The sequence below is a fragment of the Arachis ipaensis genome, chromosome B02 (genome assembly GCF_000816755.2).
Source record: "Arachis ipaensis cultivar K30076 chromosome B02, Araip1.1, whole genome shotgun sequence".
Taxonomy (NCBI): domain Eukaryota; kingdom Viridiplantae; phylum Streptophyta; class Magnoliopsida; order Fabales; family Fabaceae; genus Arachis; species Arachis ipaensis.
In genome coordinates, this window is record NC_029786.2 from 19,300,469 (window position 1) to 19,326,605 (window position 26,137).

The 26,137-nt window shown below is 36.3% G+C and overlaps 1 protein-coding gene and 1 pseudogene across 5 annotated transcripts in view; both read right to left on the reverse strand.

The window, feature by feature from the left end:
* The window catches only part of LOC107625001 (U11/U12 small nuclear ribonucleoprotein 59 kDa protein-like), an 11,241-nt gene extending 6,074 nt beyond the window's left edge, over positions 1 to 5,167 (reverse strand). Inside the window, exons 1-2 of one of the 5 annotated variants that reach the window (XM_016327509.2) lie at positions 4,847 to 5,167; positions 4,532 to 4,585 (exon numbers count right to left, since the gene is read on the reverse strand). The gene's annotated coding sequence lies outside the window, so the exon portion shown is untranslated. Of the gene's footprint in view, positions 1 to 4,531; positions 4,725 to 4,846 lie in introns of all 5 variants that reach the window. The other 4 variants (XM_021115630.1, XM_021115631.1, XM_021115632.1 and 1 more) reach the window with 4 other exon arrangements.
* Positions 708 to 26,137, reverse strand: part of LOC107626924 — a 44,161-nt pseudogene continuing 18,731 nt past the window's right edge.

Consider the following 26,137-nt stretch of genomic DNA (forward strand, 5'->3'; position numbering starts at 1 on the left):
AGTTCTTAGTTCTTGAATGCGATGGACGGCGGCAGCAGTCTCTCACTCCGACAGACGGCGACAACTATTGGTGGAGGCTAGGGTTTGCTTTCTTTGGTGGAGGCTAGCGCAATTTGCTCTTTGCTGAAGGAAGGAGTTGGAGAAGGGGGAATGGGGGATAACCAAGGTTTTGAAAACCGGACCGGTCATCGAACCGTTCTAGTCACTGGTTCACTGGTTTATTGGTCTAACCGGTCCAACCAGTGGTTCAACCGGAAAAACCGTTCTAGAATAAAATAATAAATAAATTATAAATAAACATCCTAAAATATAATTACAGTATAATATAAATCTTAAAATATCTTCGAAATTTAAAACACTACATAAAATATCATCAACCTAATCTACATGATCTTATCAAAATACAAACTCAAAAATTAAATAGTAAAAAAACATATCTAAATATTAAATTCCAACATCATGATTTATCAATCATCAAAATCCACAAGAACTTGTTGCAAATTTGCTTCGGTGGATTAGGATTAGGATTAGCAGCATCATTCGAAATTAATAAAAGTTTTATTAATCTCTATTTGATTAATACTATTATCCAAAACTGAAATTAATAAAAAGTTTTATTAGTTAAAACAAAATTAAAGACCAGCCACAGCACAATGAAAAATCAAAAAATTATCAACATGACCATATCTAAATTCTGCCACCAACATTCAGCAACAAACAAAGCCAGCAAAACCAGCAATAATTAGGAGCCAGCAACTACAAATCAAAGCAAAACCAGTAACTACAAAACAAAGAAGTATCCATAACCAGATACAAAATTAAAGACTAGCCATAGCACATTGAAAAATCAAAAAATTATCAAGATGAGCATATCTAAATTCTGCCACCAACATTCAGCAACAAACAAAGAAATAAAAACAGCAGGACATTCAGCAGCAAAAACACCAGTACCAACAGCATTCAGCATTCAGCAACAAAAATTATCATTCAGCAACAAACAGGGCATTCAACAACAAAAATTAGCATTCAACAACAAAGTGTGATCTTATCAAAATACAATCTCAAAAGTTAAATAGTAAAAAGAAATACATAAATATTAAAAACCAACATGAAGATTTATCAATCATCAAAATCCATAAATTAGAACCTTGTGACTGACTATTATTCGAACTAGGTGGATTAGGATTAGCAGAATCATTTGAATTAGGAGGATTGGCAAACGAATTATTACTCAAACAGGCATTATAAGCAACTGCTTCTTGATTAATACTTTCATCCATAACTAAATTCAATAAACCATAATCCAAATTAAAAACAGCAACAGAACGGCTAGAAATCCAATAATCATCCATAAGACCATAGAACAAATAGAAATCAGAAGTTGCAGAGTTTGAAGAAGAGTATTGGTGTTGTCTGTTGTGTGAGTGTATTGTCTGGTGGCTGGTTTAGGGAACTCACGGCGGGGACAACAGAGAGCAGTTCGACGAGTGGAGCACGCGGGTTGGTTGCAGAGTTTGAAGCAGAGCAACGTGGCTTCCAGACGAACGCGAACGGTGAACGACGAGCGAACGCGAACGGCGAAGAACGCGAACGAAGACGCGAACGTGAACGGCAAACAAACGGCGACAGAAGCGTGGCTGAGCAGACAAAGACGACGGACGCCGAGCTCGAGGAAGCAACCGCGATCGGTGACAGCGAACAGGGGTTGAAGACTTCGAGCACGAGGGAAGCTAGATGACGGATGGCGAGCTTTGAGTGCGACGGACGGCAGCAGTATGCCCCTCCTTGTGGCGGTGGTGTAGGCTTACAGTGCTAGGGTTTTGTGGTTAGGTTTGTGATTTCTCTGATTGAAAGAAAGAAAGGGAGAACGGGAGAAAAGAAACGAAGGAGCTTCCCTTTTTGTGTAAACCGGCCGGGTTCCGGTTCAGTCTGACCGGCCGGTTCTCATCCGGTTCAACGGTTTTTAGTTGGTTTTTTTATTGTCGGTTTTATATGCCTGACCGGACCGTTAATACAGTCGGTTCACGGTTAAATCGGTCCGACCGGCCGGTCCGGTCCGGTTTTCAGAACATTGGGGATAACGCGTGCTTTCTGCCTTTCAAGGAAGGAAACGACGTCGTTTTCTGTAAACTGGCCGGGTTCCGGTCCGGTCCGACCTGCCGGTAACTGGCCGGTTCAACGATTTTTAAGCGGTTTTTGATTTTGTAGGTTTACACACTGGACCGGACCGTTTTCTTTGCCGGTTCTCAGTTGAACCGGTTTGACTGGCCGGTCCGGTCCGATTTTCATCCGATACAATTTCATATTAATTCTTCGGTTCAGTTTGGTTCAATTTTTTTACCGAGTCAAACCAAACCAAACCAAACCAATTCGGTTTTTTCAGTTTTTCAATTAATTCAAAAAATTATCTTGTTTTAATCATCTAATCGTATCTAAGTGTGCTAAAATCCAAGGTTACAAGAACCGAACCGATCATTGAACCGTCAAGTGACAAGTTCAATGGTTCAATGATCTAACCGGGGTCGAATAATGATTGATCCGGTTTAATTAAATATACAATAAAATTATTAAAAATTCAATATATAATTTCAGATATTCAAATTCAATAATCTTTTATTTCAAAATTTCATAATGTTCATAATTTATCACTAAAAATTTACAAAATAAAAATTTTTTTAATTGATTTCTAAGTTCAAATCAAGTAGTTAGCAATAATAGTCACCACATCAGCGACAAAAATTCGGAACAAAAAGTTTAACAATAACTTCTAATAATCAAGTATTCAAAAACTTTTAAGGAAAAATAGACAAAAGTACACCCGGATCTTCACACGGTGGACAGATGTATCCCCAATTTTTTAATGAGTCATTTGTACACACCTATATAAAACTCTGTTGTCAATTCTACTCTTTCGTGACCTGAGTAATTTTTCAGGCGATGGTGGAGGCCAGGTGGCACGGTATTGTGTGATGTGGCCATTTTAGGTGACACAATGAAAAATAGAATTTTTACATTATTAAATTTTGTTAAAATAAATATATGAAAAGGGCATAATGGAACCACTATTCATCCTCTTCCTTCTCCAATTCCTTCAAACCCTAAGAACCCTAACAGAGGGTGAAAAAATTGGGGCTTCATTTTCTTCATGTTCCTCTGTAGATCATTTTCCTGTCTAGTATTAGGGGTTTGTAAACTCTAATGTATCAAAATGTCACACTCTCATCGAAGGAAGAATATACCTCATGCTTGTGCCAGTGGTTGTGGTGGCTCGTCTTCTGCGCCAAAGAATAGGAAGAAAAAAAAGTTCGACTACAACAATAGCAAGTGTCTACATGGATTTGACGCAATGGTGCTTGAGTCTGCTACAGAGTGGAACCCTAGAAGATTGTTTCTTCGTTGTCCGTTATGGGAGGTATGTAAATTCTGATTTTGTTTATGATGACAAATGCTGTGAATCTTATGTGAAATGGTTGAAATTGTCGTCGGATTCTTGATGCAAGAAGGTTGAATTGAGGTGTGATTATTTTATTTGGGCTGATGAAGTTGTTGATACTGAAAAAGATTGTGGGATTCAAGAGCAAAGTGAAGAAAGAAAATGGAGGTCTGCAGAAGAAAGCAACTGAAAGGTAGAAGAAATGAAGATGTTGCAGACAATTGATAGGATTAATCAAGGGTTAATAAGTATGTTTGCTTAGGGATAAGATCTATAGAGGAAAATAAAGAGAATGAAGCCCCAATTTTTTCCACTCTCTGTTTAGGGTTCTTAGGGTTCGAAGGAATTGGAGAAGAAAGAGAATGAACAATGGTTCCATTATGTCCTTCTCTTATATTTATTTCTACCAAATTTAACAATGTAATAATTTTATTTTCCACTATGTCACTTAAAATGGCCACATCACACAATACCGTACCACTTGGCCTCCACCACCGCCGAAAAAATTACTCGGGCCACATAAGGGTAGAATTGACAACGGAATTTTATATTGGTGTGTACAAATGACTCATTAAAAAATTTGAGGGTACATCTATCGTGTGAAAATCCGAGTATACTTTTGTCTATTTTTCCAACTTTTAATAAGAGCATCATTTCTATTTACTGAATAGTAAAAATCCTCAAACCAAACATCATACAATTGTAACACAAAACAAAGTTTAATTCAATTACAAATTTCTAAATCTGCTGAATATAAGAGAGCCAAAGCATATATCCATATTTAGTTTTGGGGATTCTAATCCATTAATCAACAACATTTTCTGACTTTTGACTCCAAATTAAACTGAAAACATATCAGCAACAAAAACTAAATTGAATCCAATTCCATTCAAATTAAATTGAATTCAAAATCACACCAGCATTCAACAAATTAAATAAATAATCCAATTCCAAGCTCAGAACACAAACTCAGCTCACAATCTTAAAATTAATGGAAAAAAAAGATGAACCCAAAATTAATTTAACAGTAACTGAAGAACCCACGGCGATGATATAGGGAGTCAGGGAAGAACGAAAGGTTGGAGGCGAGGAGCTTACCGTCGACGACCTCGAAGAAGCAAACGGCAACACATTATCACTCGTGGCGGAGAACTGAGAGGCGAGCAGAGAGGCGATTTGGGCGGCGAACCAGTGACAGAGACAAAGTAGACGAACCGTGAAGTATCAAGGAGAGGGACGCGGGTGAGGTGACCTACGCTGGTTGCGTGACAAACAACCGAGAGAAGAAGCACTGAAGAAGCATTGAAGATTGAAGAATAAATCAATAAAATTTTTAAAAATAAAACTGACGAAGCACTGAAGAAAGCAAGCAGCAAGCAGTCGCTAGTGAGGGAGGAGCCGAGGAGTGCTTACCGATGAGGTGAGCAACGGCGAGGTGACCAAAGAGGCGAGCGACAAGATGAGCGACGTGCGAAGGTGAGGTGGGCGACGCGAGCGACGTGCGATGTGTCTGAACAGAAATTCCACAGCGAGAAGAGGGCGAGTGGCAGCTACTGGTGGTGGTGGCTGGAGTCGTTGTCTCTGATAGGGTTTAGCAAGGGGTACAGTGCAGTTTGGGAAGTCAGAGAAGGGGGGTTTTATTTTTTCTTTTATATACAATTTTAAAAATCGGAAATCTTTAAAAAAATCGAACGGTTCAATTGGTTCACTAATTAACCGTCAATTTAACCGATTCTTTCACCGATTTTTTGTCAATAATTTTTTATTTGAACTGAATCGGTCAAGTGACCAATTTTCGATTGAACCAGTCAATTCGGTTCAATTTTTAGAACCATGCTAAAATCACAAATTAGAACAAAAAAAATAAAAACAAAATAAAAACCCTAAATAAAAAATAAAAACACAAAACAAATAATCATAAAAATAATTATAATAAAAAATCAGAATAGAAGATACAATTAGAATCAAGAAGAAATAATAAGATCCAAAATGCTAAACAAAAATCGTGACCAAAAACAAATAATCATAACCAAAAATCAAAACAACAAATCAGAACATAAACAAATATCATATTAGAACCAAAAAACAAAACTAACAACAAATAACCAAATCCAAAAAATAATTTAGAACTTCATATCACAGAAATATGAAGCCGAGGCGCTGCAAACTATCAAGACAACGACATTGTGAACTGCAAAGTGAGAAGAGTGAACAAAGAAGAATCAAATCCAAAAAATAATTTAGAACTTCAAATCACAGAGATATGAAGACGAGGCACTGCGAACTATGAAGACAACGACACTGTGAACTGCAAAGTGAGAAGAAGAAGGCGTTGCAATTTGAGAAGGCGACAGTGATACAAACTGAGAAGACGATGACAAATTAAACTCGGAAGACAACAACGCTGTGGCAGTGATACAAACTGAGAAGATGACAACAAATAAAACTCGGAAGACGATAACGCTTCGAAAAGATGCATCGACAGACGCAGACGAAAACAGGGTTACTGGACGGCTAGACGGCGATGATAGAAAAAAGTAGAGGACTACAAGTCTGTGACTGAAATAGGAGGGTGCAGCTGTGAGACTGTGACTGTGAGTGAGAGAGCACAGAGCAGTTTTTGTCATTTGGGCATGAGGGAGAAGTGAGAGAGGTCGTGTGCACTAGGGGGTGTTCACAGTTCGGTTTGGTTCAGTTTTTTAGGAAAAAGTCATCCGATCCAATCGTTTAATTAAATTGCGGTTCGGTTTTGTAACACCCCGTTAACCTTAGTCTTACCTCTAGCCGTAAAGTAAAGAATAACAAAGTGCCACGACAGTTCTAAAGCTTATAATATATATATAACTAGAAGCCCGATGAAGGAATAAAGCTCAAAGTCACATAAAGCGGAATTACGAAACGCAAAGCGTTCACACACGATAACTAAACGCGTAGGTACGGATAGAACAAGACATTATATATATATATTACAATACGCAAAGCATTCACACACGAAAACTAAAACACTTAGGCGCGAACAGAATAAGACATATATATATATAGAACCTTGTAGCTAGCTCCAAGATACACAAGGTAATAATTTAAGTATATATATAATATATATAAGTGTGAAATACCAAAAAGAGGACTAGTCACAGCCTGCGGAGTTTAAGCTGGCTAGTCAAATTGAATACAACAAAGTGTTGAAGTTTAACACAGCTTATACAACTTATCTCTCAAATCAAGCCTCTAAGGCCATAAAGTCTAAGATAAAAAGGTGAGACAAAGTACTACAACAAAATAATCAAAATACCATAATAGATCATAAGATCCTCCGCTCCGTCACCATCTCGCAACTCACTGAGGTGGGTTACGACCTGCATCTGAAAAACAATAACAACATATGGTATGAGAACCGGAAGTTCTCAGTATGGTAACAGTGCCCGATATATAAGATGTAAGGTTCCGGGACGCCAAAGGCAATCCTAGAACATCACACCGATACAGATATTCAAGCTTAGAATAAATAAATAACTTAAACCATAAACAGGGTATTCTATCTTAAGGGATTTCTTACTAACATAGCACCGCTGTCCCACGGCCTTCGCCAGCCTAACCTCCATGCGATCACATCGCCACCGCCTACCGAGCCTCCTCAATCCCAGAAGAAAACACAAGTAATGCAGACAAGGAAAGCACAAGTAAAGTACATGTACAGTAAATATAACAATTAGCAAGTAAACATGTGATTCATTTAGGTATAACAGAATTTAAGCAAAGCACACAAACAGGTAGAAGATACAAATGATGAATGCCTTTCCTATTGGCTCATGATATCACTTGTCGGTCCATAAATGTCAACCCAACACATCATCCTGGATGTAGCCTTCCTGCCACGCCCAGAGATATAGGCTCGGCACACTCATGCAGTAGAGAAATATGCCACGACGGAGATATAAGCTCCGCACACTCATGCAGCAGGGAGTCTGCTACGCCAGAGATATAGGCTCTGCACACTCATGCAACAAGGAAGGAAACAACAACAACTGTCTTATCATAAATCATTCCAAAGATATAGTGTTGGGCACACTCTTACAGCAGAAAAACTGCCACGCCAGAGATATAGGCTCCGCACACTCATATAATCCAATAAATTCATCATTCCCTTCCAAGTTCTCAACTCATCATAACCATCATTGGTTTCCAACTTCTCAAATTCATCATAAGCACTCCTATTTCTCAAAAATCTCTTCAACCCTATATTTCACAACTCAACCTTCACCCATTCAAGCTAGGATTTACATGGACCTTCCAAAAACCTATGTCACCGGCTTTAAACTCATAACTAAAAATACCTTTTTTAATCCTTTATTGTTTTCTCCTTGATTCAAGACCCTAAACTGGCAAGAAGATTTTAAACAAGTATTACGGAAGTTTGCAAGCTTGCTGGGAAGGTAAAACGGTTAAAAACAAGGTTTTCATCGAAAAATAGGGTAGTGTACGTACGCATAGGGTTGTGCGTACACACGCCCAGAAGAGTTTGCCCAGCTTGTACGTATGCATGATGTTGTGCGTATGCACAACTTGCAAATTTCACAGAGTGTGTGCGCACCAGAGTGTGCGAACACTCTTAATAGTAGGCATATCCCTGTGTGTGCGTGCGCATCAGAGTGTACGTACGCACATTTTCTAAAAATCACAGGGTGTGCGTGCGCACAAGCCAAAACATGGCCCCTGTTTAGAGCACGCGCACAGCAATGTGTGTGCGCATACAAACTAGAACTCAATTTCTGCAACATCAACGAAATTAGATTTTTGACACCAACTTTCAACAATCATATCTTTTTCTACAAAATTTCAATTTCCACAAAATCTATACCGTTTTAAAGTTCTTTAAATCATCTTTAATTTGATTGAAAATTTAATCAATTTCAAAAACTGTAGCTCAAGATATGATCCGCCAAAGTTGGCCTTAAAACCCATTTTTACCAAAAATTCTAAAAACTCAATTTTACCAAACTCTCAATTTAAAACCAAATCAAAGCCTACTTAATCATCATAAAACACCACCACACACAACAACTTACCACTTCATATCATTTCCATCAATTCCACACCTAATCCACTCAACCATTACACCATAAATCACTACAAATCCATAATTTCCAATTCAATCATTAATCAACACTCATAATCATTATTCACAATTCTCACCACTCCATTTCTAACATCACAAACACTATCTTCACAACATTACATCATTATGCTCATCAACATCCATCATCACATATAATAATCATCAACACTCATTATCATCATAATCATATATTGCACATTCTAATATTCCATATACTCCTCTTCATCATACGACATAATTTCATATATAATTAAGCATACACCAACATCATTCAATCATATCTTATGGTCTACTAGTCTAAGTGTCCAAAAACATTACATATTACATAAAGAAAACTGAAACCATACATTGGTCGATCCCCAATATGCACAACACACCAAAACATGGATTCCAACAAGATCAACAAGCTTCAAGTACCAACACCAATTCCAAAACTCACCAACTATCAAGCTATATACATATAACATACCAAGAATCAACACTATAGGTATCCAAAACATCAAACCATAAGAGTTTGAAGTGACTTACCTTACCCAAAGATATTAGGGGCAACACCCAACAATATTCCAATGCTAGATCACCCCTAAACAAACAAAATCACAAAATTTACTCAAAAACCACACCCAAAAATGCAGAATTATTAGGGCTGGAAAACTGGAACTTGAGTTTCAATTTCTACCAACAAAGCTTAGCTAGAAATGAAGAGATCGACAAGAGCTTTGTGTGACCGCAAACAGCTCGTCAATCGGAGTACTGTAGCTCAAGTTATGGCTCCCAGAAGGTGACAATGAATAGTGACACCCCTTTTCTTCTCCTTTCTCTCTCAATCCACGTTTCTCTCTCTCTTTGGTGGTGAAAATGAGCTGAAAGCTCATTTAATGAGCATACATATGTTGCGCCTTGGACCCGGTCCAACCCGTTAGCGTTTTTGGTCTGTTTGACCCACTTTGGGTCAAAACCTTTAAAATTAGCATCCGATTTTCAATTCTAAATTATTCTTGTCCTTTCAAAACAATAAATTAATTTTTAAAATCTTATTTTTTTTCCAAAATACGCGGTACCAGACAGACTAGAGCCGGTACTATCGGCTTAAGCACCGGTACACATTTTTACAAAGATTTTTCGTAAAAGATACATTTTCCAACTCAGAAAAATTCATTGAATTCAAATTTCACCTTTTTATTTTCAAAATAACATTTCTATATTTTTGAACCTATTCCGAGAAGTTAAATTATTATTTTATTAAAGTAATTTTACGTGAAAACTCTGGTTCTTACATCCTCCCCTCCTAATTAAGAATTTTGTCCCCAAAATTCGAATCGCGTGATATATCCTTCGCAAAGCGTTCTACTATCAACGTTGTCGACCCAAACAAGTCGTCAAAGCACCTCATCCACCGTCGTCCTACCATGTCGATGCTCCCTCTCGCCTTCCGCTGCGTCACTCTGATTATCGTCATTAAGAATCCAAAATTTTTCCTTAAACCAAATACTGATTTTGTAACATTTTTCAAAACCTCCAAAACAAGTTCAATCTAAACCAGTTCAATACTAAAGTTTTTACAAAAGACTCAAAAATAATTTATTCTTAAATCAATTACTTTAAATCATGAGTTTTCTTAAATTCATTAAAATCCTTAAATCAGAACCTTTCAATTTGAATCCCTTTTGATAAGTTAAGTTTCAAACCAAATCCACAAATTAATGAAATCATAGAACTCACTTTTCTTTCAAACCATATCATTTAAACCAAGAGTTCCCACCTAGTTTCAAAACCAAATCTTTTAAACCAAAAGTTTAAAACCAAATTTGAAAATCATTCTAAACTTTAAAACTTTTTCAACAAGATTCAAGCCATACCGGTTAGAAATTGAAAATCATAATTAAAAATCGCAAAAGCATCAGTCGGTACTTCCCTTGCCACTAGTGCTGGACTGCACCCATCAACCGATATGCCGCAAACTCCACGAACAGATTTTTTGGAACATGCTGAGCTCGTAACGCATAGGCTAGGTTAGTCATCTTCACTACCTCTCCGTTAACGTGATCGACCTCGTCCGTGAGTTGCCATTCAGGTTTCCTTTCCACACCAAACAATCTATATCAAGGTGATCAGTCTCAATATCTCAAGCTCAGTGCTTCAATTATCCCCAAAGGCACTCACAAACAAGCATGCTATGCATATCAAACAGATATCCTAAATAGCACGAAAGAAAAATGACCCAGAGTATGCAACGAAGCACAATCGGTCCATCCCTTAAGCTCACGAGGACGAACCACTCTATTACCACTTAATGTAACACCCCGTTACCCTAAGCCTTACCTCTAGCCGTAAAGCAAAGAATAACAAAGTGCCACGACAGTTCTAAAGCTTAATATATATATATAACTAGAAGCCCGATGAAGGAATAAAGCTCAAAGTCGCGTAAAGCGGAATTACGAAACGCGAAACGTTCACACATGATAACTAAACGTATAGGTACGGACAGAACAAGACATTATATATATATATATATACCAAAAAGAAGACTAGTCACAGCCTGCAAAGTTTAAGCCGTCTAGTCAAACTGAATACAACAGAATTTTGAAGTTTAACACAGCTTATACAACTTATCTATCAAATCAAGCCTCTAAGGCCATAAAAAACAACAAAATTGAAAATCGAACCAAACCATAAAAAACAACAAAATGTGACTTTTTTTAATTATTTTTTGGTATGGTTGGTTAGTTTTGTTCGGTTTGGATCGGTTTTGAACACCCCTAGTGTGCGCTGCGACATGAGTAAGAGGGAGGGAGTGTATTAGGATTTAGGTTAAATGGGGATATTTTGTCAAGTTATATTATATGCAGTTATATATGCTGGTTAGGTTTAGTTTAGTTCAGATTTTTTTGTGACAACCGAAAATCGAACCGAACCGAACAAAAAACTGCAAAAAAATTTTTTTACAGTTTTTTCAATTTTTAATGTGTTCAATTTTTGTATTTTTTTTGTTCGATTGATCAGTTTTGTTTGCCCCTAACTGATTCTTCCAATTGATTATATTTGGATGCACATCAGGTTAACACTGTGAATCCTTTGATTGAGCTTTTGTGGAATCCTATTGTACATGATTTTCCATAGAAAAGTTTTGTTCTTTAGTTAGTATCTTAGTTACCAAATTGAAGACTACCGAGACTTTTGTCTACATTGCTCTAGTAATTGCTCTAATAAGGGATGGAAGAGCTGATAAGCCAATGGATATGCCGAAAAGACTGAGTATTGCGAGTTCTTCTCTCTTGACCAGGTAAGTATGTCTTCTTCATCTGAGATAGGAGTCTGAAGAATATGTTGTGTCAAATTGTGAACTAAAACTTGCTGAATTGTTTGGTATTTTCACTGTCTGTCTGATATAATTAAGTCTGAAACCTAGATAAGTTGTTGATTTGGGCTTGAAAAAAAGGATTTTTAATGGGGCTAAATTGTTTGAGCCAAAAGCCTTCATATATTCTAACTTGATTATCTCTCCCTATTCTCCACAAAATACTTTTGTCAAGTACTTTCTTATCTTCTAGCAAACTCCTCCAATCTCGTAAGGGATTTATTCCAATGTCACCTTTTAGAAAGGTAGAATACCTAAAATACTTACTTTGGTATACTTCAAAGGATAGAGAGTGCTATTTAGTTCGCAATCTCCAGTCCTGTTTTTCCAAAAGTGTTAAATTAGACACTTTTAAATTCTTAAAGTTCAATCCGTCTTGAGCTTTCGATCTGCTGACTATCTCTCAACTAACCCATTGTAAATTTTATTAGAACATCAAACAAGTTTTGATCAGATTTCTAGTTGAGTCGAAAAACATTATAGATAAATTCTTTTTTTCTCTTATTTTTTTAATTAAAAGGTCAAAGTTCAATTCTCTTGTCGATCAGACGACACCCGGATTTGAACAGGGAAAAAGCCTTTCCATTCTCCTTTGACCCCACAAAAACTATAGGACAACCCTATGAATTTCATAAGTCTCAATAAGCTTAAAGCAACTAAGACTACAAAAAAAGATAACTAAGGCTTAAATTGTTTTGTAGTTGGAGGTTACTTGACTAGTAACCATGGAGAGATAAAGTGCTTTAATGGTGATGTTAAAAAGGCAACCATAGCTAGAGAGATTATACTCTAAAGCTTGGAAGATGCAAGTCTGTTGTTATTAGAAGAAGTTGGTGTCATAGCTAAAAAGGTTATTGTGATAGTTAATTACAAAGATATTGTTGATTAGATTAAAAAAAAAAAGAGAACACTAGCGGTTCTTGAGAAAGAAAACAAAGAATAAAATGCACATTTTTCAACATATGAAAGTGGTATACAGGGAGGACAAATGGTCTCATGCCAAGGATCAATGGGAGCAGATTGCTTTGAACATAGCTAGTAGGTAGACACAATGGATCCAACTTGTTGTTCATAAGTCAGGTGATATGTGCATTCACAAATAAAGGATAAAGCAAGGTGCTTAGTAATATAAGGTGTCTTCATTTAATATATGCATGTATGTGGTTAGTGAGTCATGAAATTGTGCTGGTTTGTAATGTTAGGTGGGTAAGTGTTACTAATAGAATATGAGATATGTTGAATGTGTTAAGTTAGATTCAATGCCTGTGTAATCTAATTCTTCTTGATGGTATTGTTCAAAATTATTAGATTCATAAAAAACTCTTTTGTAATTCTCTCTCTTGGGTCAAGACTTTTACTATTGATATAAAAGAAAAAAGAGACAACTATGGTTCTAACGTTGTAGCTTCTTACGAGGTCCAAGAGGATAAGGTGGTGATACATACTAAAAATGAATCAGATTCATTTTTTTCAAGCATACACTACTTCGTTATTCGGACACTAACTCTAAATAAATAAACAACCAAAAGAAGAAACAAAATCAACAAATAAAACCAAAACAAACCATGATATTCATAATCAAACTAGGAAATATTGAAATAACTTCATTCCAAACAAATAGAATCATAAAATTACCAAAATTTTGAGATTCATAACACTGTAAATTGCATCTCTCAAGTAACCTATAAAGAGGTTCAATGTCAAGCATGTAAAACAATGAAACCATAAGAGTAACACTAACGATTTAGTTCCAAAATCACCTCCGTAAATCTATGTTGCATGGATACTACTAATAAATACTCAAGAACTATTTTTGTTAATGAAAAATGGCAGAACGAAGTAGGAAACTAACCTTGACACCGTTCTAAGGCGGCTCTCTAGTTCGACGATCGCGTTCTGTGCGGTAGTGCATTCTAATTGGGCAGCTCACAGTCACTATCATTGATGTTGTAAACTCGTTTGGGGGATGTATTTGATCCGATTGAGCTTCTTTTCTTTTTGACAACTTTTCTATTTGGGCCTACGCAAGCATGGCTAGAGAGGTTATACTCTAAGGATTGGAAGATGCAACTCAGTTCTTGTTAGAAGAAGTTGGTGTCATAGCCAAGGATGTTACTGTGATAGTTAATTACAAAGATATTGTTGACTAGATTAAAGTAATGGAGGATACTAGCTGGGAGTTACGGTTCTTGAGAAACGAAACAAAGAATAAAATCCACATATTTCAACATATGAAAGTGGTATACAAGGACGACCAATGGTTTCAGACCAATGATCAATGGGAGCAGATTGCTTTGAACATAGCTAGTAGGTAAACACAATGGATCCAACCGTGGAGTTCATAAATCAAATGATATGTGCATTCACAATTAAAGGATAAAGGTGATTAGTTATATAAAGTGTCTTCATGTAATATATGCATGTATGTGGTTGGTGAGTCATGAAATTGTGGCTAGTTTGTAATGTTAGGTGGGTAGGTCTTACTAATAGAATTGGAGATATGTTGAATGTGCTGAGATATGTTGAATGTGCTAAGTTGGATTCAATGTCCGTGTAATTTAATTTTCCTTGATAGTATTGTCTGGGATCATTATATTCATGAAGAATTCTTTTGTAATTCTTCCTCTTGGGTCAAGACTTTTACGAATGATCTAAAAAAAAAAGAGACAACCAGGACTCCAATGTTGCAGCTTCTTAGGAGGTCCATGAGGATGAGGTGGTGGAATAGATTGAAAATAAAATGGATTCATTTCCTTTAGGCATACACGACTCTGTGATTCAAAGACTAACTCTAAATAAATATATAAAAAAAGAAGAATCAAAATCAACAAATAAAACTAAAACAAACCATGATTTTCATAATCAAACTAGAAAAAATTGAAATAACTTCATTCCAAACACAAATAGAATCTTAAAATTACCAAAACGCTGAGAGTTTCATAACACTATAAATTCCTTCTCTCAAGTTACCCAAAAAGAAGTTCAACGTCAAGCATGTCAAACAATGAAACCATAAGAGTAATGCTAAGGATTTAGTTCCAAAATCACCTCTATAAATCTATGTCGCATAGATACTACTGATAAATATTGAAGAACTCTTTTTGTAAATGAAAAATGGTAGAACGAAGTAGGAAACTAACCTCAACGCCGTTCTAAGGTGGCTTTCTAGTTCGACGACCGCGTTCGGTGCGGTAGTGCGTTCCGATTGGGTAGCTCAAAGTCATTATCACTGATGTTGTATACTCATTTTTGGGCTGTGTTTGGGCCGATTGGGCTTCTTTTCTTTTTGACAAAATTTTTATTTGGACCTACGCAAGCATGGCTAGAGAGATTATACTCTAAGGATTGGAAGATGCAACTCAGTTTTTGTTAGAAGAAGTTAGTGTCATAGCCAAAGAGGTTACTATGATAATTAATTATAAAGATATTATTGACTAGATTGAAGGAATAGAGTACACTAGCTGGGAGTTACCATTCTTGGGAAACAAAACAAAAAATAAAATCCACATTTTCAACATGTGAAAATGGTATACAAGGACGACAAATGGTTTCAGGCCAAGGATCAATGGGAGCATATTGCTTTGAACATAGCCAGTAGGTGGACACAATGGATCCAACTGTGAAGTTCATGAATCAAATGATATGCACATTCACAATTAAAGGATAAAGATGCTTAGTAATATAAGGTGTCTTCGTGTAATATATGCATGTTTGGGTTGGTGAGTCATGAAATTGTGCTAGTTTGTATTGTTAGGTTGGGAGGTGTTACTTGTAGACTGAGAGATATATTGAATGTGCTGAGTTAGATTCAATGTTCATGTAATATAATTTTTCTTGATAATATTGTCCAGGATTATTATATTAAAAAAGAACTCTTTTGTAATTCTCCATCTTGGGTCAAGACTTTTACGAACGATCTAAAAAAAAAGAGACAACCAGGTTCCAATGTTGCAACTTCTTAGGAGGTCCAAGAGGATGAGGTGGAGGAATAAATTGAAAATGAATTGGATTCATTTCTTTCAAACATACACTACTTTGTGATTCAGAGACTAACTCTAAATAAATAAATAACCAAAAGAAGAAACAAAATCAACAAACCAAAACAAACCATGATATTCGTAATCAAACTAGGAAATATTGAAATAACTTCATTCCAAACAAATAGAATCATAAAATTACCAAAACACTGAGATTTATAACATTTTAAATTCCTTCTCTCAAGTTACCTATAAAGAGGTTCACATCAAACATGTAAAACAATGAAACCATAAGAGTAACGCTAATTAATTCGTTCCAAAATCACCTCCTTAAATCTATGTTGCATGGATATTACTAATAAATAATGAAGAACTATTTTTGTAAATGAAAAATGGCAAAATGAAGTAGGAAACTAACATTGCACTGTTCTAAGGCGGCTCTCTAGTTCGACGATCGCATTCTGTGCGGTAGTGCATTCCGATTGGGCAGCTCACAATCACGGTCACTGATGTTATAAACTCGTTTGTGATCTGTATTTGATCCAATTAGGCTTCTTTTCATTTTGACAACTTTTCTATTTGAGCCTACGCAAGCATGGCTAGAGAGGTTATACTCTAAGGTTTGGAAGATGCAACTCAGTTCTTGTTAGAAGAAGTTGGTGTCATAGCCAAAGTGGTTACTATGATAGTTAATTACAAAGATATTGTTGACTAGATTAAAGTAATGGAAGATACTAGGTGGGAGTTACGATTCTTGAGAAATGTAACAAAGAATAAAATCCATATATTTCAATATATGAAAGTGGTATACAAGGACAACCAATGGTTTCAGGCCAAGGATCAATGGGAGCAGATTGCTTTGAACATAGCTAGTAGGTAAACACAATGGATCCAACCGTGGAGTTCATAAATCAAATTATATGTGCATTCACAATTAAAGGATAAAGGTGCTTAGTAATATAAGGTGTCTTCATGTAATATATGCATTTGTGTGTGGTTGGTGAGTCATGAAATTGTGTTGGTTTGTAATGTTAGGTGGGTAGGTGTTACTAATATAATGAGAGATATGTGATAGGAAGAATTTGTATCGGTTCGGAAATTAGCAAAATAATTTCATTGTGAGCATAGCCCGAATCGATAGTCAATCCTCAAATCAAATTTAAATATGTTGGTTGTCACAAGTACAAACTCCAATAAGAATTAACTGAAGTATTTAAACCTCGGGTCGTCTCACAAGGAATTGCAATGAAGTGAATGATTATTGGCTATGAAGGAATATGGGGGGTGGTTTGATTTGGAAAAAGGGCAAGAAAATAAATGGCAAGAAAATAAAGAAAACAACTAAAGAAAACAAGTAATAAGGGAGACATTCATGGTAAGGATTGAGAATATAAGCTTTCCATCCTAGTCACTAATAACAATAATTAACAAGAATTTATCTTATTTCGTTATCTCCAACTATGGAAGAAGGTATAATGTTATCTTCACATAGGGAGAAAGTCAAATAAGACTAGCTAATCTCAATTCAAAAGTCCTAATCAACTCACTAATTGAATTAGCAAGAGATTAGAGTCAATGGAAACAATACTAGCTAACAACTCTAGATCACCAACATAGGTTGGGTCTTAATGACTTAAGATTGCCTAATTACTCTTTTCAAGTCAAGAATGCTCAAAATCTACTCTTGAATCCTACCAAGCATTTTGTCAAACACTTGGAAGGCATAAAAGGAAAGCAAGCTAAAATGACAACAAGTGTAAAATCTACAACTACCCAATTGCAAAGAATTAACAACAACTCAATTAAACAACAAGGGAATATAAAACATAAATTGCATTAAAGGAAAATAAAGGTCCAACAATAGTACATCAACATAAAAGATACATCAAAGGGAAAATTGACAAGAAAACTAAGAGAACATAGATGTAACAACAAGGAATTGTAAAGAAGACAAGATGAAAACAAGGAATTAAACCTAGATCTAGGAGAAATTGACCTAATCCTAACCTAATTCTAGAGAGAAGAGGGAGCTTTTTTCTCTAGAAACTAAACTACATGATGCTAAGCTATAACTAATTGCTCCCCCCCTTTGCCCAAGCTTGAATTCTGCATGAAATAGCATTAGGAATGAGTTGGATTTGGGCCTGAGCAGCTCAGAAATTGCCCCCAACGTTTTCACTTTAATGAGGTCACATGCGAGTTGTGACGCGTACGCATGGGTCACGCGTACGCGTCGTTTGACATTTTCCTTCTCATGCATACGCGTCATGTCACGCGTACGCGTCACCTGGACGACCTCATTTTCACGCGTGCACGTCTGTCACGCGTGTGCGTCGATGTATGCACTCCAAATCCTTGTTTCTCCATGAATTCTCCACTTTGCATGCTTTTCTCTTCACTCCTTCCATCCAATACTTACCTTATGAACCTGAAATCACTTAACACACACATCAAGGCATCGCATGGAATTAAAGTAAATTAAAATCACCAATTTAAGGGCCTAAAAAGTATATTTTTACACTTAAGCACAAATTAAGGGAGAATAACAAAACCATGCTATTTCATTGAATAAATGTGAGAAAAGGTGATAAAATCCCCTAAATTAAGCACAAGATAAACCACAAAATTGGGGTTTATCAATATGTTGAATGTGCTGAATTGGATTCAATGTCTGTGTAATCTGATTTTTCTTGATAATATTGTCCAGGATTATTAAATTCATAAAAAAACACATTTGTAATTCTCCCTCTTGCGTCAAGACTTTTAGGAATGATCTAAAAAAAAGAGACAACCAGGGCTCTAATGTTGCAGCTTCTTAGGAGGTCCACGAGGATAAATTGGTAGAACAGATTGAAAATGAATTGGATTCATTTCTTTCAAGACTACACTACTCTGTGATTCAGACACTAACTCTAAATAAATAACTAACCAAAAGAAGAAACAAAATCAACAAATAAAACCAAAACAAACCATGATATTTATAATCAAACTAGGAAATATTGAAATAACTTCATTCTAAACAAATAGAATCATAAAATTACCAAAAACTGAGATTTATAACATTGTAAATTCCTTTTCTCACGTTACCTATAAAGTGATTCAGCGTTAAGCATGTAAAACAACGAAACCATAAGAGTAACGCTAATCAGTTGGTTTCCAAAATCACCTCCGTAAATCTATATTGCATGGATACTACTAATAAATATTGAAGAACTATTTTTGTAAATGAAAAATGGTAGAACGAAGTAGGATACTAACCTCGACGCCGATCTGAGGTGGCTCTCTAGCTCGCCGACTGCGTTCTGCGCGGTAGTACGTTCTGATTGGGGTAGCTCACAGTCACTGTCACTGATGGTGTAAAATCGTTTGTGCACTATGTTTGGGCTAATTGGGCTTCTTTTCTTTTTGACGACTTTACTATCTAGGCCTTCGCAAGCATGGCTATAGATGTTATACTCTAAGGATTGAAAGATGCAACTAAGTTCTTGTTAGAAAAAGTTGGTGTCATAGCTAAAGAGGTTACTATGATAGTTAATTACAAAGATATTGTTGACTAGATTGAAGGAATGGAGGACATTAGTTGGGAGTTATGGTTCTTGAGAAACAAAACAAAGAATAAAATTCACATATTTCAACATATGAAAGTGGTATATAAGGACGACAAATAGTTTCAGGCCAATGATCAATGGAAGCAAATTGCTTTCAACATAGCTAGTAGGTGGACAGAATGGATCCAACTATGGAGTTCATTGATGAGCGGATAATTTATACGCCTTTTGGCATTGTTTTTAGGTAGTTGTTAGTATAATTTAGTTAGTTTTTACTATGTTTTTATTAGTTTTCAAGCAAAATTCACATTTTTAGACTTTACTATGAGTTTGTGTATTTTTCTGTGATTTCAGGTATTTTCTGGCTAAAATTGAGGGACCTGAGCAAAAATCTGATTCAGAGGCTGAAAAAGGACTGCAGATGCTGTTGGATTCTGACCTCCCTGCACTCAAAATAGATTTTCTGGAGCTACAGAAACCCAAATGGCACGATCTTAATTGCGTTGGAAAGTAGACATCCAGGGCTTTCCAGTAATATATAATAGTCCATACTTTGTCCGAGTTTTGACGACGCAAACTGGCATTCAAACATCAACTTCCTACCCTATTCTGAAGTTAAACGCCAAAAACATGTTACAAACTAGAGTTAAATGCCACAAATAGGCTGCAACCTGGCGTTTAACTCCAAGAGAAGCCTCTACACGTGAAAAGCTCAATGCTCAGCCCAAGCACACACCAAGTAGGCCCCGGAATTGGATTTCTGCATCATTTACTTATTTCTGTAACCCTAGCTACTAGTTTAGTATAAAAACTACTTTTAGTGATTTATTTCACATCTTTTGATCATTTTTGAGACTATCTTTGTATCACTTTTGATCATTGATCACGTTTAGGAGGCTGGCCATTCGGCCATGCCTGGACCTTGTTCTTATGTATTTTCAACGGTGGAGTTTCTACACCCCATAGATTAAGGTGTGGAGCTCTGCTGTTCCTCATGAATTAATGCAAAGTACTATTATTTTTCTATTCAATTCGAGCTTATTCTTATTCCAAGATATTCACTCGCACTTCAACATGATGAATGTGATGATCCGTGACACTCATCATCATTCTCACCTATGAACGCGTGCCTGACAACCACTTCCGTTCTATCTGCAATAGCTTGAGCGTGTATCTCTTAGCCTCCATTCTGAAAGATCGGAGTCTTCGTGATATAAGCTAGAATCAATTGGCAGCATTCTTGAGATCCGAAAGTCTAAACCTTGTTTGTGGTATTTCGAGTAGGATCTGGGATGGGATGACTGTGACGAGCTTCAAACTCGCGAGTGTTGGGCGTAGTGACAGACGCAAAAGGATCAATGGATCCTATTCCAACATGATCGAGAACCGACAGATAATTAGCCGTGCGGTGACAGCGCACTTGGACCATTTTCACTGAGAGGACGGACGGTAGCCATTGACAACGGTGATCCCCCAACATACAGCTTGCCATGGAAAGGAGTATGAATGATTGAATGAAGGCAGTAGGAAAGCAGAGATTCAGAAGGAGCAAAGCATCTCCATACGCTTATCTGAAATTCTCACCAATGGATTACATAAGTATTTCTATCTTATTTTATATTTTATTTATATTTTAATTATCAAAACCTTATAACCATTTGAATCTGCCTGACTGAGATTTACAAGATGACTATAGCGTGCTTCAAGCCGACAATCTCCGTGGGATCGACCCTTACTCACGTAAGGTTTATTACTTGGACGACCCAGTGCACTTGCTGGTTAGTTGTGCGGAGTTGTGAAGAAGAATTGAGATTACATTCGTGCGTACCAAGTTTTTGGCGCCGTTTTAGAGATCACAATTTCGTGCACCAAGTTTTTGGCGCCGTTGCCGGGGATTGTTCGAGTTTGGACAACTGACGGTTCATCTTGTTGCTCAAATTAGGTAATTTTATTTTAATTTTAAGCTTTTTGTTTTTATTATTTTTATTTTCGAAAAATTTTCAAAAAAAATAAATTATTCTATGACTTCAGAGTTTTTAAGAATAAATTCTAGAGTTTCATGATGATTTGTTGAAGTCTGGCTGGCTATGAAGCCATGTCTAATCTTTTGGACCGAGGTTTCAACTCATCATCACAAAAGCTTGTTGATTTCTATCAATCTTGCTGTTGTATGTAATGTTCTGCTAAAGCTTGGCTGGCTATTAAGCCATGTCTAAAATTTTGGACCGAAGCTCTAGACTAACATTGCATGATTCCTGGAATTCTTATTAAAAATTTTGAAATCCTTATTTTCTCTTTTTCCAATTAATTTTCGAAAAATACCAAAAAAAATTTTTACAAAATCATAAAAACTAAAAATATTTTGTGTTTCTTGTTTGAATCTAGTGTCAAATTGTAAGTTTGGTGTCAATTGCATCTTTTTAATTTTTCTTTAAATTTTCGAAGAACACATGCATGGAATTGTTCTTTCTTGATCTTCAAATTGTTCTTCACGATCTTCAAGTTGTTCTTGATGATCTTCTTTGTTTGATCTTTGCATTCTCATGTTTTGTGTCTTTTCTTATTTTTCATATGCATTTTCAATTTGTTAGTGTCTAAACATTGAAAATTTCTAAGTTTGGTGTCTTGCATGTGTGTCTTTTCTTAAAAATTTTCAAAAAAATAAGTTCTTGGTGTTCATCTTGACATTCAAAGTATTCTTGGTGTTCATCTTGACATTCAAAGTGTTCTTGCATGCATCATGTGTTTTGATCTTGAATTTTCATGTTTTGCATCATTTTTATATTTTTCTCTCTCATCATTAAAAATTCAAAAATAAAAAAATATCTTTCCCTTATTCTTCTCATAAATTTCGAAAATTTGGATTGACTTAGTCAAAAGTTTTTAAAAATCTAGTTGTTCCTTATGAGTCAAATCAAATTTTCAATTTAAAAATCATATCTTTTCAAAACCTCTCCAAAAATCAAATCTTTTTTTTATTTTTCTTTCAATTTTTTTCGAAAATTTTAAAAATTGATTTTCAAAATCTTTTCTCATTTTTATTTCATATTTTTGAAATTAATGCTAACATTTGATATGATTGATTCAAAAATCTCAAATTGTTACTTGCCTATTAAAAAATGTTCAATCTTTAAATTCTAAAATCATATCTTTCAGTTTCTTGTTAGGCAAGTAATCAACTTTAATTTCAAAAATCAAATCTTTTTAAATTTCTTTTTCAAATATTTTTCAAAATAAATTTCAATCATATTCTTTTCAAAAATCAATTTCAAAATCTTTTCTAACTTCTTATCTTTTCAAAATTGATTTTCAAATCTTTTTCAATTAACTACCTGACTTTTTGTTTGATTTTAAAAGTTTTCTATCATATCTTTTTTAAAACCACCTAACTAATTTTCTCTCTCTAATTTTCGAAAACTCCTCCCCACTTTTTCAAAATTCCTTTTAATTAACTTATTGTTTTAAATTTTAATTTAATTTTATTTCTCTTTTTAATTTTCAAATTATAACTAATATTTAAAATAAAAACAAAAATATTTTTATTTTATTTTATTTAATTTTTGAATTCTTCCCCCTCTCATCTCTTTCTATTTATTTATTTATTTACTAACACTTCTCTTCTTCTTATAATTCGAACCCTCTCCCCCTCTCTGTGTTCGAATTCTTCATCTTCTCTCTTCTTCACTCTACTCTTCTATTCTTCCACTCACATAAAGGAATCTCTATACTGTGACATAGAGGATTCCTATTCTTTTCTATTCTCTTCTTTTTCACATGAGCAGGAGCAAGAATAAGAACATTCTTGTTGAAGCTGATCCGGAACCTGAAAGGACTCTAAAGAGGAAGCTAAGACACAACACTCTGGAGAGGACCTGACAGAATTTTTCGAAAAAGAAGAGATGGCTGAACCCAACAACAACAATGCAAGGAAGGTGCTTGGTGATTTCACTACACCAACTTCCAATTTCTATGGAAGAAGCATCTCAATTCCTGCCATTGGAGCAAACAACTTTGAGCTTAAGCCTCAATTAGTTTCTCTAATGCAACAGAATTGCAAGTTTCATGGACTTCCATTGGAAGATCCTCATCAGTTCTTAGCTGAATTCTTGCAAATATGTGACACTATCAAGACCAATGGAGTTGATCTCGAGGTCTACAGGCTTATGCTTTTCTCTTTTGCTGTAAGAGACAGAGCTAGAACATGGTTGGATTCACAACCTAAGGAAAGCCTGAACTCTTGGAAAAAGCTGGTCAATGCTTTCCTGGTCAAATTCTTTCCACCTTAAAAGATGAGCAAGCTTAGAGTGGAAATCTAAACCTTCATACAGAAGGAAGGTGAGTCCCTCTATGAAGCTTGGGAAAGATATAAGCAATTGATCAAAAGGTGTCATACTGACATGCTTCCAGAATGGAGCATCATATGTATATTCTATGATGGTCTGTCTGAGTTGTCAAAAATGTCATTGGACCATTATGTAGGAGGATCTCTTTATCTAAAAACCCCTGCAGAAGCTCAGGAACTCATTGAAATTGTTGCAAATAATCAGTTCATGTACACCTCTGAGAGGAATCCTGTGAACAATGGGACGCCTCAGAAGAAGGGAGCTCTTGAAATTGATACTCTGAATGCCATATTGGCTCAGAATAAAATATTGACTCAGCAAGTCAATATGATTTCTCAGAGTCTGAATGGATTGCAAGCTGCATCCAACAGTACTAAAGAAGCATCTTCTGGAGAAGAAGCTTATGATCCTGAGAACCCTACAATGGCAGAGGTGAATTACATGGGAGAACCCTATGGAAATACCTATAATCCTTCATGGAGAAATCATCCAAATTTCTCATGGAAGGACCGACAGAAGCCTCAACAAGGCTTCAATAATAATGGTGGAAGAAATAGGTTTAGCAATAGCAAGCCTTTTCCATCATCTTCTTAGCAACAGACAGAGAATTCTGAACAGAGCCATTCTGGCCTGGCAATCATTGTCTCTGATCTATCCAAGACCACACTAAGTTTCATGAATAAAACAAGGTCCTCTATTAAAAATTTGGAGGCACAGGTAGGTCAGCTGAGTAAGAATATTACTGAAACTCCTCCCAGTACTCTCCCAAGTAATACAGAAGAAAATCCCAAGAGAGAGTGCAAGGCCATAACCATGACCAACATGGCCGAACCTGGAGAGAGTGAAGAGGATGTGAGTTCCAGTGAGAAAAGCCTCATGGGACGTCCTCTGGACAGAAAGGAGTTTCTCTTTGAGGAACCAAAGGAATCTGAGGCTCAGACAGAGACCATAGAGATTCCATTGAACTTCGTTCTGCCATTCATGAGCTCTGATGAATATTCTTCCTCTGAAGAGGATGAAGACATCACTGAAGAGCAAGTTGCTAAATATCTAGGAGTAATCATGAAGTTGAATGCCAAGTTGTTTGGTAATGAGACTTGGGAGGATGAACCCCCCTTGTTCACCAATGAACTGAATGCATTAATGAGGCAGACATTACCTCAGAAGAAACTGGATTTCGGAAAATTCTTCATACCTTGTACCATAGGCACCATAACCTTTGAGAAGGCTCTCTGTGACCTGGGGTAAGGGATAAACCTCATGCCACTCTCTGTAATGGAGAAACTGGGAATCTTTGAGGTACAAGCTGCAAGAATCTCACTAGAGATGGCAGACAAATCAATGAAACAGGCTTATGGACTAGTAGAGGACGTGCTAGTAAAGGTTGAAGGCCTTTACATCCCTGCTGATTTTATAATCCTAGACACTAGGAAGGATGAGGATGAATCCATCATCCTTGGCAGACCCTTCCTAGCCACAGCAAAAGCTGTGATTGATGTTGACAGAGGAGAGTTGATCCTTCAGTTGAATGAGGACTACCTTGTATTCAAGACTCAAGGTTCTCCTTCTGCAACCATGGAGAGGAAGCATGAAGAGCTTCTCTCAATACAGAGTCAAACAAAACCCACACATTCAAACTCTAAGTTTGGTGTTGGGAGGCCACAACCAAACTCTAAGTTTGGTGTTGAGAGGCCCCAACCCTGCTCTGATTATCTGTGAGGCTCCATGAGAGCTCACTGTCAAGCTATTGACATTAAAGAAGCGCTTATTGGGAGGCAACCCAATGTTATTTAATTATATCTATTTATTTTCCATTGTTATTTTATGTTTTCTTTAGGTTGATGATCATGTGAAGTCACAAAAATAACTGAAAAAAAAAACAGAATGAAAAACAGCATTAAAAGCAGCTCACCCTGGAGGAAGAGCTTACTGGCGTTTAAATGCCAGTAAGAAGCATCAGACTGGCATTTAACACCAGAAAGAAGTATCAATTAAGCTGGCGTTAAACGCTAGAAACAGGCTACAGTCTGGTGTTTAATGCCAGAAACAGGCTACAGCTTGGTGTTAAACGCCAGAAACAAGCTACAGTCTGGCGTTTAACGCCAGAAACAAGCACCAACTTGGCGTTAAACGCCAATAAAGGGAGAAAAGCTGGTGTTTAACGCCAGAAACAAGCAGCAGTCTGGCGTTAAATACCAGGATTGCACTCTAAGGGCATTTACACGCCTAAATGGAGCAGGGATGATAAGTCCTTGACCCCTCAGGATCTGTGGACCCCACAGGATCCCCACCTACCTCCAAATTCAAAATCCTTTCCCTCCCACACCCAACCCTAATACACGAAACCTAACCCTCCCCCCAC